This window comes from Epinephelus moara, chromosome 8 (assembly GCF_006386435.1).
Source record: "Epinephelus moara isolate mb chromosome 8, YSFRI_EMoa_1.0, whole genome shotgun sequence".
Taxonomy (NCBI): Eukaryota; Metazoa; Chordata; class Actinopteri; order Perciformes; family Serranidae; genus Epinephelus; species Epinephelus moara.
This window is the reverse complement of record NC_065513.1, coordinates 42,604,165-42,614,557: the sequence shown is the minus strand read 5'-3', so window position 1 is coordinate 42,614,557 and position 10,393 is coordinate 42,604,165. Positions and strand designations below refer to the sequence as shown.

The window sequence follows — 10,393 nt, the reverse complement described above, 5'->3', positions numbered from 1 at the left end:
GATGGAAAAGTGCCGACGTAGATGGTGAGGTGGAAGACTGATTGTAGAAATCGTCAAATATTTTTTGGCGCACGCCATTGTTGGCTTTTGTACGACATACATTTTAGTACGGATCCTAAGCATCGTTTCATAAATGCAGCTCCTGGTCTGTTTGTTTCGGAGAGGAAGAGACCTCTGCGGACAACTAGGCTCTCGGTAAAAACCTGAGCAATGAACACTGAAGGAAATTTAATCTGGAGAGGTTTCAGTTGGTTGCAGTCTGCAGTCCTCACAACTAATCTCCCTAAAACTTACACACTGTTCCTTTAAATTTGCACCCTAACCAAATTATTTGAAAAGCATAAGCTTGTTATAGGATTTGCAGTTTTGAGTCAGGCCGTAGATCTTGTGTCGATAGGTCAGTCTCAGACTTATTGGTCATATAATGTGCGGGTGTTGGGGATGGTACAGCATTGCATGTTGCGGAGCCCACTGGGGAGTAGGTCTTGAAAATCAGTCCCATGCAGGACTGTGGCTCAGAGCGGCTGCTGCTTTCACTGCAGGCCGCACTGCTTGGTGTGTTTTCGGCATTAGGGGCATTAGGGTTTTCGGCATTATCCTGATGAGTTGATATGTAGCAGCCTTTAATGATGTGTCAGTACACAACCAGTGTGTGGGCTCACACAGAAAACAATGAGTGCTGGTGTTTATAGCGAATAACTTCTGGTGTTTATTGTGTATTAGAGAGAGAAACTGCATCCACTGCCCCAAACTCAGCTTAACCTCCAGCTTTTATTCTTTTTTTTAATCTGTTTTTCCATCCAAATGTTTTCAGGAACAAGTGTGTTTTGTTTCACACATTTTAGGCTGCAGCTGAAGTGGGCAACTTTTTTTATTTCATTTTTTTTCCTCTTTCTGCGGTTGTGTTTATAACGCCTTTAATTGCTCTTTTGTCTGCGTGCGCCAACCCTAATGACTCCAGACTTTGCTGCAAATGGGCACACACAAAAACACACCCATGGGAGTGTTGTAAGCTCTCGTGCAACACACAGCCGTGTGGAGGGTGGTGGGCTTTAATTGGTGGTGGTGGTGTTGGTGGTGGTGGGCAGGGCTTAGTCCTCTGGTCTGGCAGTCTCCTTGAACTTCGTCTATCAGCTTAGAGATCTGGCGATGGAGCAGAGCGGCGACTAATGTAGCCAACAGACACACCGGCAGCAGACGTAGAAGTAGGAGAGGAATGGATGGAGGAGGATAAGAGGCCATGGAGGGATGAAGAATGAGAGAAAGTCAAAGAGATGAAAGATTTCTTACAGGAGCAACAGCTCAAGGCGTGTTTGCAGACCCCAGTGGTTGATACGTGTGTCGAAACTCTGAAACCTGGAGTATTAAAATGCACCAGTAACCATAACACTGCAATCCTAAGGATTATAAAATTTACAAGATACTTTTCAAACTTGTTTCACAACAAAATCTGTGTGAATACATAGTGAGCAGTACACATGAACAGAATTAAATAAGCGATCAAGAGGGTAATCGAGAGAACAAGTGCAACACTGCAAAGCTGCAGAGACAGCTGTAGAAACAGAGAAGTGAAGAAAGGAGTGTGGAGAGAAAGAAACAGAGAAGAAGAGAGGGAGGGGTGAGAAATAACAGCAGAAGAAGATAGAGAAAAACATGAGAGAGAGGAGGAGAGCTTGTAATAAAGCGGGAGGGGGGAGACAGACAGATGAGGAAAAAGAGGGGAAGACGACATGGTGGGCAGACACGGTGGTCCTCAGACGTCTGCTCGTCCTCCTCTCATCATTCACTCTTCTCTCCTCGCCTCTCATTCCTCCGTCTGAATCGCTGTCCTCCCATCTGGTTTTGGCTTCCTCTGTGCTCCTCGGCGTGTTTCGGAGAAGGAGGAATCCCGGGTTCACCGTTGCTTAAAGGAGCATTACGCCTGAAAAGGAAAAGTAGATCATGAAGTATAAGTGGTGAAGCTGAAGAACAACTGTGGGAGATTCTTTATGACACATTTTGACCAGTTTCAGCTACATTTCCAAACTTCTCATTAACTAAGCAGTTCTGAACTTAACTCAACTTTCGCCAAGAAACAAGCTTTTGAATTGCCTACAGATTCTGCATCCATATGCAGATATCTGATTATAGAGACAACATGGTGGACTGGAGTGAGTGCTCCAAAGGGTTAAAGGACAGTCCAGACGGAAGCGTGCATCCAGTGTCGCCAATTCTTGTCTGATAAAAGGAAAGCTAGCACAAGCTCCAAAAGTCGCTGCAACAACTTTATGCAGTCAGACCTTTTTCACACTTCCAGTCCAGAGAGCAAGAACATCAGTGTAACCATAGTAACCCATGTCAGCAGCTCCCACAGTGCAGCTAGCGGTGTCTCGTCTTCTCCTGCCTGTCCCACACCAGCAGACTACCTACGCAGTGCTGTTGAGCATGAAAAGACGTATTCCGAGCAGCACGTACTGGAAAGAAATACAGGTTAATATTTTGAATATGTTTCTCGATTTTTCCCTGATGGTCTGAATCCATACATCCTGAGCCCGGCTACCCTACGGAGAAAACACATTTTCGGCCACTTCAGGGTTCCTACGCAAGTATGGAAAAGTATGGAAATAAATTTGATCAATTTCCAGGTATTAAAAAGTATGGAAAAATATTTATGTTTCCAGACTATTACCACTGTTCTAAAATACTGTGTTCTAAAATAGAAAATTAGGTATTTCCAAAAATAATTTATCATCAATCCGGATCGTGTTTTATGCCGGGCCATGCACAGTTCATGTGAGAGCAAACGTCTCAGAAAACATACCGCCCCTTTTACCTGATTGACAAGTGGTATGTCCAGTCCGCTGCCCCATGACCCTCCTCCAGCCCCCCAGGTATCAAGTTTCACTCCAACACTGCACCTTCGACAAGAAGACGAGTTTCACGTGGTTCACAATGGGTAGATGCAAGTTTTTGGATGGATGGCTTGACAATACCGTATATAAATACTGGTTGGCCAAGGATTCGCAATTCACACACAGAGCTAGATGCAAGCTTTGTGTGAAATCGTTTGACATCGCCAACATGGGGGAGTTGACATCGCCAACATGGGGGAGAAGGCGATTCTGAGCCACATGAAAGGAAAAACACAGACGTCTTGTTACTGCATCGCTTGCACCCAGAGTCCCAACCTTTTCGCCTCAGCCCAAACATTGAACTTACCTGAGTTTTTATTTGCATGCCATTATGGTACTTGGCTACAGTCGCCTATTAAGAATAATTTAATATGATGTGAAATATGATACACTGATTTATTTACTCAGATGTCGCATATTCTCTGAAAAAAATAAATAAATAAAAAAATGCCGAGAAGTCTGGAAATTAGGGTATGGAAAAGTATGGAATTTTGAAATTCCAAATGTGTAGGAACCCTGACGCTTGTATGCGCGATCTCATTCTTTCAGTCACTACCCAGAGCTCATGACCAGAGGTGAGGGTTGGGACATAGATGGACCAGTAAATCAAAAGGTTTGCCTTTCGGCTCAGCTCCCTCTTCACCCAGTTCAGGGTCTGACATCTCACTCCTCTTAGACCCTGAAAGCATTTTAGCAGCTGGAGGAGGCTTTTTGTAATTGTTTTTAATGAGAATGAAGCTTTTTGCTTGCGGTTTTTGCATCGCAACTTGAATTGCGTTTCTGCGCTCTAGGCACCTTTCGTTTTTGCTTCAACTTCAACTTCAACTCAGAGCAGAAAAGCGCCCCATGTCAACTCTTTTTTCGTCATCTTTTTGCCCATTGTGCAATCAGATGATTTCAGAGGCGGGCTTTCAGTGGTGGTCACAGCAACAAGTTTACAGTTGGTAAACAATGGAGGAGAAACTGGTGGTAGTGGTTGCTGGATACCCAGAGCTATACGGCCAGACGGTAGACAGCAGGTTGTCAAACTTACCCTGAGTCGTCCTAAAATATGCCTGGAACCCAGGGGTCGCGTTAACCGGATATTCTCGGTCATTGACCGTTTTTTTTTACAACAATGACCGGAAAATCTGAAGGCCGTCGGTCATTTTGACCGGTTGCAATTACCACCCCTGCCCACTTGGCGGCGGAGTGCACAGTCAGTGGTTTAAGTGGCTGCCGTTTTCACACTGCAGAGAAAAGGTCATTCATCTGCTTCATGTAGCGTTGCTGACATAACGCCCTGGACCGAGGCACGGCGCCCAGCAGCGGAGGCAGTTTTCAATTGGCGCCCATGTTAACCTATCTGACTGTCCACACAGGCCGCTGAGCAGAGCGGAGCGCCCGCGGAGGCAGCGCTTCAGTTCAGCGTCTGGTCTATTTTTTTACGGGAGCTGCGAGCGCTTCTGTCAAGCTGGATCGAGCGGATCGTACAAAAGACGAGAGAATCCGGCCAATTTTCAAAATAAAATAACAGCACGCACTGAGGAACGTGAGGAGGAAATACCGTGTTTATACTTTAAAATAACACAACAGTGCATAACTGAACACATTTTTCAATACCCTCATCACTTCATTACAATTTTAATTTTGTGTCACCGAGCCTACAGACATAACTACATAACGCCCTGGACACACCGGACGTTAGTGCCGTCCGGTGTGTCCAGGGCGAAGCCTAATGGCACGGGTGTGTGGTCGTCTGTTCATCTTTTCGTTCATGTCCTTATTAATGCACACTTTATAACTTGCTTGTTGGATTTATTAAAAATGAACGAATGAAAACTAAATGTCTTTGAATATCTTTATTATCATTTAAAAACAAAAATTAAAATGATTATGACTGGATTTTTATGACCCTGTCGGTCAAAATGACCGGCGACAAAAAAGTCTAGCGCAACGTCTGCTGGAACCGTCCATCATGGAGGAGAAGCTCCTGGACCAACTGGTGGTACTCCCCATGATCCAGCCTTTTTTTTAGGGTCTCATTAGTCCGTGGTTGCCTGGCAACAATAGAAAGGCGCAGCAAGTGCCTGATTTTGTTATCAGAATTTGTTGATTTGGTCATTCTTCCTTGATACATGTGCTTCTACCATCAGTAAGTAAGCAGGCAGTTCAATGGTTTCTTTTCTTTGTCTGTTTTATTCATTGCTGTTACTTCGTGGTTTGTTTCTTACTTTATTAGCTTATGAGTGGAACCTGGGGAAAAAAACAATCAGAGAGTTTCCCCGGACGCTGATGTTTCAGCTCAGTGTGGAGGCAGAGGACACCAGGGAGGAGAGCACTGTGGGAAATAGAGAGTTCTTCTCTGTCTCCAATCTGTCCATGTCTTTGTCCATTCATTTGTCTGTCTCTCAGAGTGACTCTCTTCACCCCAACAACAGATTCATGAGGAAAGACGGAGGAAGACAGTAGGAAGGCGTAAAGTTATGTGGATGTAATATAATTATGTGAAGTTTTTATTTGTGTAGATTTTTTATTCCATGTGAGCTTTAGTAAACTGGAGATGCCCAAAACTGATGTAGAGAAACAAACAGTCAGAGGGAATGAAGGCAGAGCAGCCAGCCAGGGTTGCTCCTGTTTAGTTTTTTTTTTTTTTTTCTATCTCCTCTGATCCTCCCCCCTTCTCCCTCTGCTGCCACTCTGCTGCTCCTGCTGACCAGGGAGGAGGAGGAGGAGGAGGAGGAGGAGGAAGAGGGATGCAGGGAGAGCACACCTTACCTCCCTCCCTCCCTTCCCCTCTTTCTTCCTCCCTCTGTCTGTCTCTCCTTCTTCACTCCACAGCGACAGCAGCGCTCACCAACACACCACAACACACCACCGCTGTCGCTGGCACGCTAACACACACACATACACACACTCACACACACACACTCACACACACACATACACACACACACTGAGCGGCATCCTAAACACAGACCGAGACGCCCTTGGACTGCTGCAGGCGAGGTGAGTGGGTAAATATTTGAAACCTCCTCTGTGTGAGTGTGTGTGTTTGTGTGTGTGTGTGTGTACTGTGTTAGAGTTTGTGTGTGCTTCATAGTGTACTTTGTAATTCAGTGTGTGCACATGTTCTAGTGTGTGTTTATGATGTGTGTGTGTTGGCTGTTGGCATGTCTGCATGTGCTGGTGTGGTTTGCATCTGCTGTGTGTGTGTGTGTGTGTGTGTGTGTGTGTATTTACGAGGTGCACCAGAGCCAATGAGACTTGTGTTTTGCACCAGACCAAAACAAATCCACAAAATAATGCTGACTCTCTTTCAGGAGTGTGTGTGTGTGTGTGTGTTTTCGTGCAGGCATGCATGTGTATATGTGTGTGTGCCTGGAGAGGCCAGAGTCTGTCTGGAAACTTGTCAGCTGTTGGGAAATGTGTGTGTGTAAGGGAGTATGTGTGTGTGTGTGTGTGTGTGTGTGTGTGTGTTGGTGTATGTAACTGGTGAGGTAGAGGCGAACGTGCGTGCCAGTGCTACTTGTCAAACTGTGGATTCTGGTTTTTGTGGCTCGAGACTGTTGCAGAGAATTACAGGAAGAAATCTCTCCACTTCTTGCCTGTCGAGTTTCACTTTCATAACTTACTAAACTTTCTCTTAAAGGTATACCTCACCCACCACCTTTGCTCACCCTGTGTTCATGCAGCAAATGTAATTTTTCTTGCACACCTCCGTAGTAGATCTGAACCAGAAGTTTTTTCACCACTAAAATGGCGGAGGAAATTGACAGGAGGTGGCACATGTCAGACAAAAATGACGCCGGGGTTCTCAGTGCAGTCAGGGACCCCCGCTTCAAGCATTAAAGCTGCAGTTCAACAAGAAAAAGGAAAGGTTGAGACAAATTGCAAATGGGTATCCACAACTGTAGTTAACAGGGTAAAAATTTTGGAAAAGTCATGGAATTTTGTTGTGTGCAATGTAATTGTTACGGCAATCCTCCACAGATAACCTTCCATGTAATGTAACGTATCTGCAAAGTAATTTTCTTTGGCTGTCGACGTAACGTAGCTCTAATATGCGCCAGTGTGTGACATTTTGTTTACTGTCATTTTCTCCCTGTGTTCTCTATCTCCCTTCGTGTATGACAGCTAACTAAAATTATGCTTGGAAAGTTTGACTCTGGCGGCACATGGTGCAATGGTCAGCATTGTCGCCTCACAGCAAGAGGGTTCCTGGTTTGAACCTGGGGTGGGGGGTTCCAACCCCACTGGAGTCTGCATGTTCTCCCTGTGTCAGCGTGGGTTTCCTCCAGGTGCTCCAGCTTCCTCCCACAGTCCAAAGACATGCAGGTTAATTGGTGACTCTAAATTGTCCGTAGGTGTGAATGTGAGTGTGAATGGTTGTCTGTCTCTATGTGTCAGCCCTGTGATAGTCTGGTGACCTGTCCAGGGTGAACCCTGCCTCCAGCTGCCTCACGAGCCCTAACAGGAAAAACGATTATGAAAATCAAGTTTAAAAAATGCCAGACAAATGGGTAAAGACATTTGTTTGTATGGGTCCTTGAAAAGTCATAGAAAAGTTTTGAAAATTTGTCCATGAAAATTTGCTGGAACCCGAGGTTAATCACTTACGTTGTATGTAGTGATGAGGCCTGACACATGGTATTCTGAGTTATAAATAATAATACTTGCAATAGTCCACCTTCCACCTTCCTTTCCTTCTCTCTATCACTCTGTCTTACACAACCATACAGTAGCACTTTGTCTTACTAAAGTTAGCTCATGTGCAGTTGGTTGATAAGCATATATGAATATGATTCATTACTGTTACCCAGAACCCCCACCCCACGACAGCCTCCTGTAGCGTCCCGTCAGAGCTGTGGATACTTGCGGGTAATTATCACCATAGCTCTGAAGCCCTTAAAATGGAATTCGGGACAACCCTACTCCACAGTGAATGGAGAATCCAAAATAAGCGAACATTTCTGATGAATTAAAGTAACCAGGAGTGCATTTAACGACAGCAAAACTATATCTAAACATCCTTTTACATTACTCGTGCAGTATAATTCAAGTCCCATTTATCCAGTACCTCCCAAGCACGGTAGCAGTCGACCAACAGCTCCAGAGTTCAGTGACTATTTTTGTCAGCGGAGTCTTGCTCTGAAGAGAGCATAGGTAAGTTTTCCTTTCAGTTCAGTTTTAAATACCAAAGCTTTAGGAAAAATGCAGGTTTGGGAAGTACTGAGCATTGGACTTGATAAATAAGACTTGGATTGTACTGCACGAGTTGTGTAAACTGTTCTTTTGAGATAGTTTTGCTGTTGTTAAACATGGACCCGTATGACTTATATTCATCAAGAATTTTCTTTTTTCGATGGAAGCATGCAAGAAAAAGTTTTCTTCATGAATTCCCTGTAACGAGGTGCATAATTAAAAGATGCATGGTCATTTGGCTGGTGAAGTATGTTTTTAATTTTTTTTAATAGTGTAAAAAATATCAAGGAAGGACTCCTGGTGTTAACATCGGGCATATTTGGGGTCAGTGTTAAAGTTAGGAGTCACTTCAGATGATGAGATTGTGGTTGAGGCTCAGGTATCAAATATTAAGCTCATTTCCCTCAACTGAGGACGTCACTCTAACGTTTTATCACTAACTCATTTAAATACCTAAAAAGCACCAATTTCGTGATTCATAGAACGTCAAGAAGTCAAAGTGGAAAACTGGATTAAATCTGGTTAAAAACACTGATGTGTTTTAACAGCATTTAAAGAACTACAGTCAGTTGCCAGATTATTAGGTACACTTCGCTAGAACCACTGCAGTCTAATGCAGCGGTCCTCTAGAGATGTGCTTATTCACCTTAATGGTTACTTTGAGGGCCGTGGTGGTGGTGAGGCATTTGCATTATACTGATTATACTACATTATCCACCCGCAGTGATAAACATCTGATGGACATTTAAATGCAAGTGAAATAACAGCTATTAGTAAACTAGATGGCAGTTTCATGTCAGGTCAACTTCAAGATCAGAGTCATTTTAGAAGTTATAATCCTGTTGAGGCTTGTGAATGTTCAGAAATACTGCCATACTTTCCAGCATGCATTGTATTAGAGTCAAAAACTTCGTAGGGTTGTATCTCAGATAGGTCATTTAATGTAGTTATGATCGGCATAATCTTCAGTCCCATGTCTCAGTTCTAAAAGTGGCTGCAAACTTGCTGCCGCCACGGCTGCCATGTGACGAATGAATCCTGGAACCCCTTCACAACTGGAAGAATTACTGTAACTGGAGATCTGACTGAACTTCAATTTTAGTTTGTTGTTGTAAAAGGAATGCGCATGCAGTACCGGCTGCCATGTCAAAATGTTTGATAAGAGTCAAATCAGATGTTACCCTGAGGCACTCACAACAACCTCTGTGTTTTTTAGTTTGAAAGTACTCATCCTTTTTAGTCTTAAAATGTGGCCTTTAAAGTTTCTACAAGGCTTGGGCCAATGTGAAAATTTTCAGACTGGTTTGATATTGAGCCAAACAACAGACAGGACCGGTATACTGAATTTTACCAGGTGTTACGAGGTGTCCCAGTTAACTCAGCAGCTGCTCTGACATCATGTCCCTACAGCAAACGAGCGTCCAAGTTTGGCAATGCATTGCATAACATCAGTGCTGTCTTCCCACATTACATCCCAAATATTCCCATCCCTTACATCATGTAAACAAACTACGTAGCTATCAGCCGTGTTCACAAGATCAGACTGGAGACATAACCACTGAAAAGACGGGAAAGTAGTCTTCCTGCTGTCTTCCTACAATTAAACGGTACCTTTTAAACAAACACATATTTTATATTGTGTTATTTACTGGAAATGAATATAGTATTGACAGCAGCAAGTAGGCTGTTGTAGCGATGGTCATTTGTCAGAAATTTTCAGCTCCCTTTTAATCTCCCTCCAGCCATCTGCCACCTTATTTGGGTTTTTGTAGTGAAATAAGTAGCTTTCATAAAGATAATTCCTCATTATAACTTTATGAATCAGCCGTTCCTCGTCCACTGGGGCGCTTTCAAAGCAGGCAACAAGACCAAAACGTTGCCTTACTGGTACGGTTTGAGTTTTCTTGAGAGACTAACTCTGTCACGTCTTCTCTCGTCACCCCAAAAAACACATAAACTTTCTAGTAATCAAACACGTGTGCTGCTCGACTCCCATCTCTACAGAAATTTGATCTTCTTTACGTTGCTGTGCTTTACTCACCACCTGTGAGACACGAGTGGCTCCTTTAGTCCATTTATGAACAAACTAGGGATGTCCCGATCCAGCTTTTTCCACTTCTGATCCAATACCGATATTACAGCCTTGAGTTTTGGCCGGTACCGATCTAAGCACGTATTATACATATTCACTTATTTTGTTGTCAGTCATGTTAGAAAAGGTTTGATCAAGTGATATTACTCTAACAAGAAGAACTACTTAATCGGGTTAGTTAGAATGATCCACAACAGTTAGTATGAGAAACTGACCTGTTTATTGT

General features: G+C 43.6%; 1 protein-coding gene across 1 annotated transcript in view; it reads left to right on the top strand.

Annotated features, from left to right (window-relative positions):
- Positions 1-5,611: 5,611 nt before the first annotated feature.
- adamtsl2 (ADAMTS-like 2) overlaps positions 5,612-10,393 on the top strand; it is a 48,128-nt gene continuing 43,346 nt past the window's right edge. The window contains exon 1 of the mRNA XM_050050205.1: positions 5,612-5,879. The gene's annotated coding sequence lies outside the window, so the exon portion shown is untranslated. The remainder of the gene's footprint in view (positions 5,880-10,393) is intronic.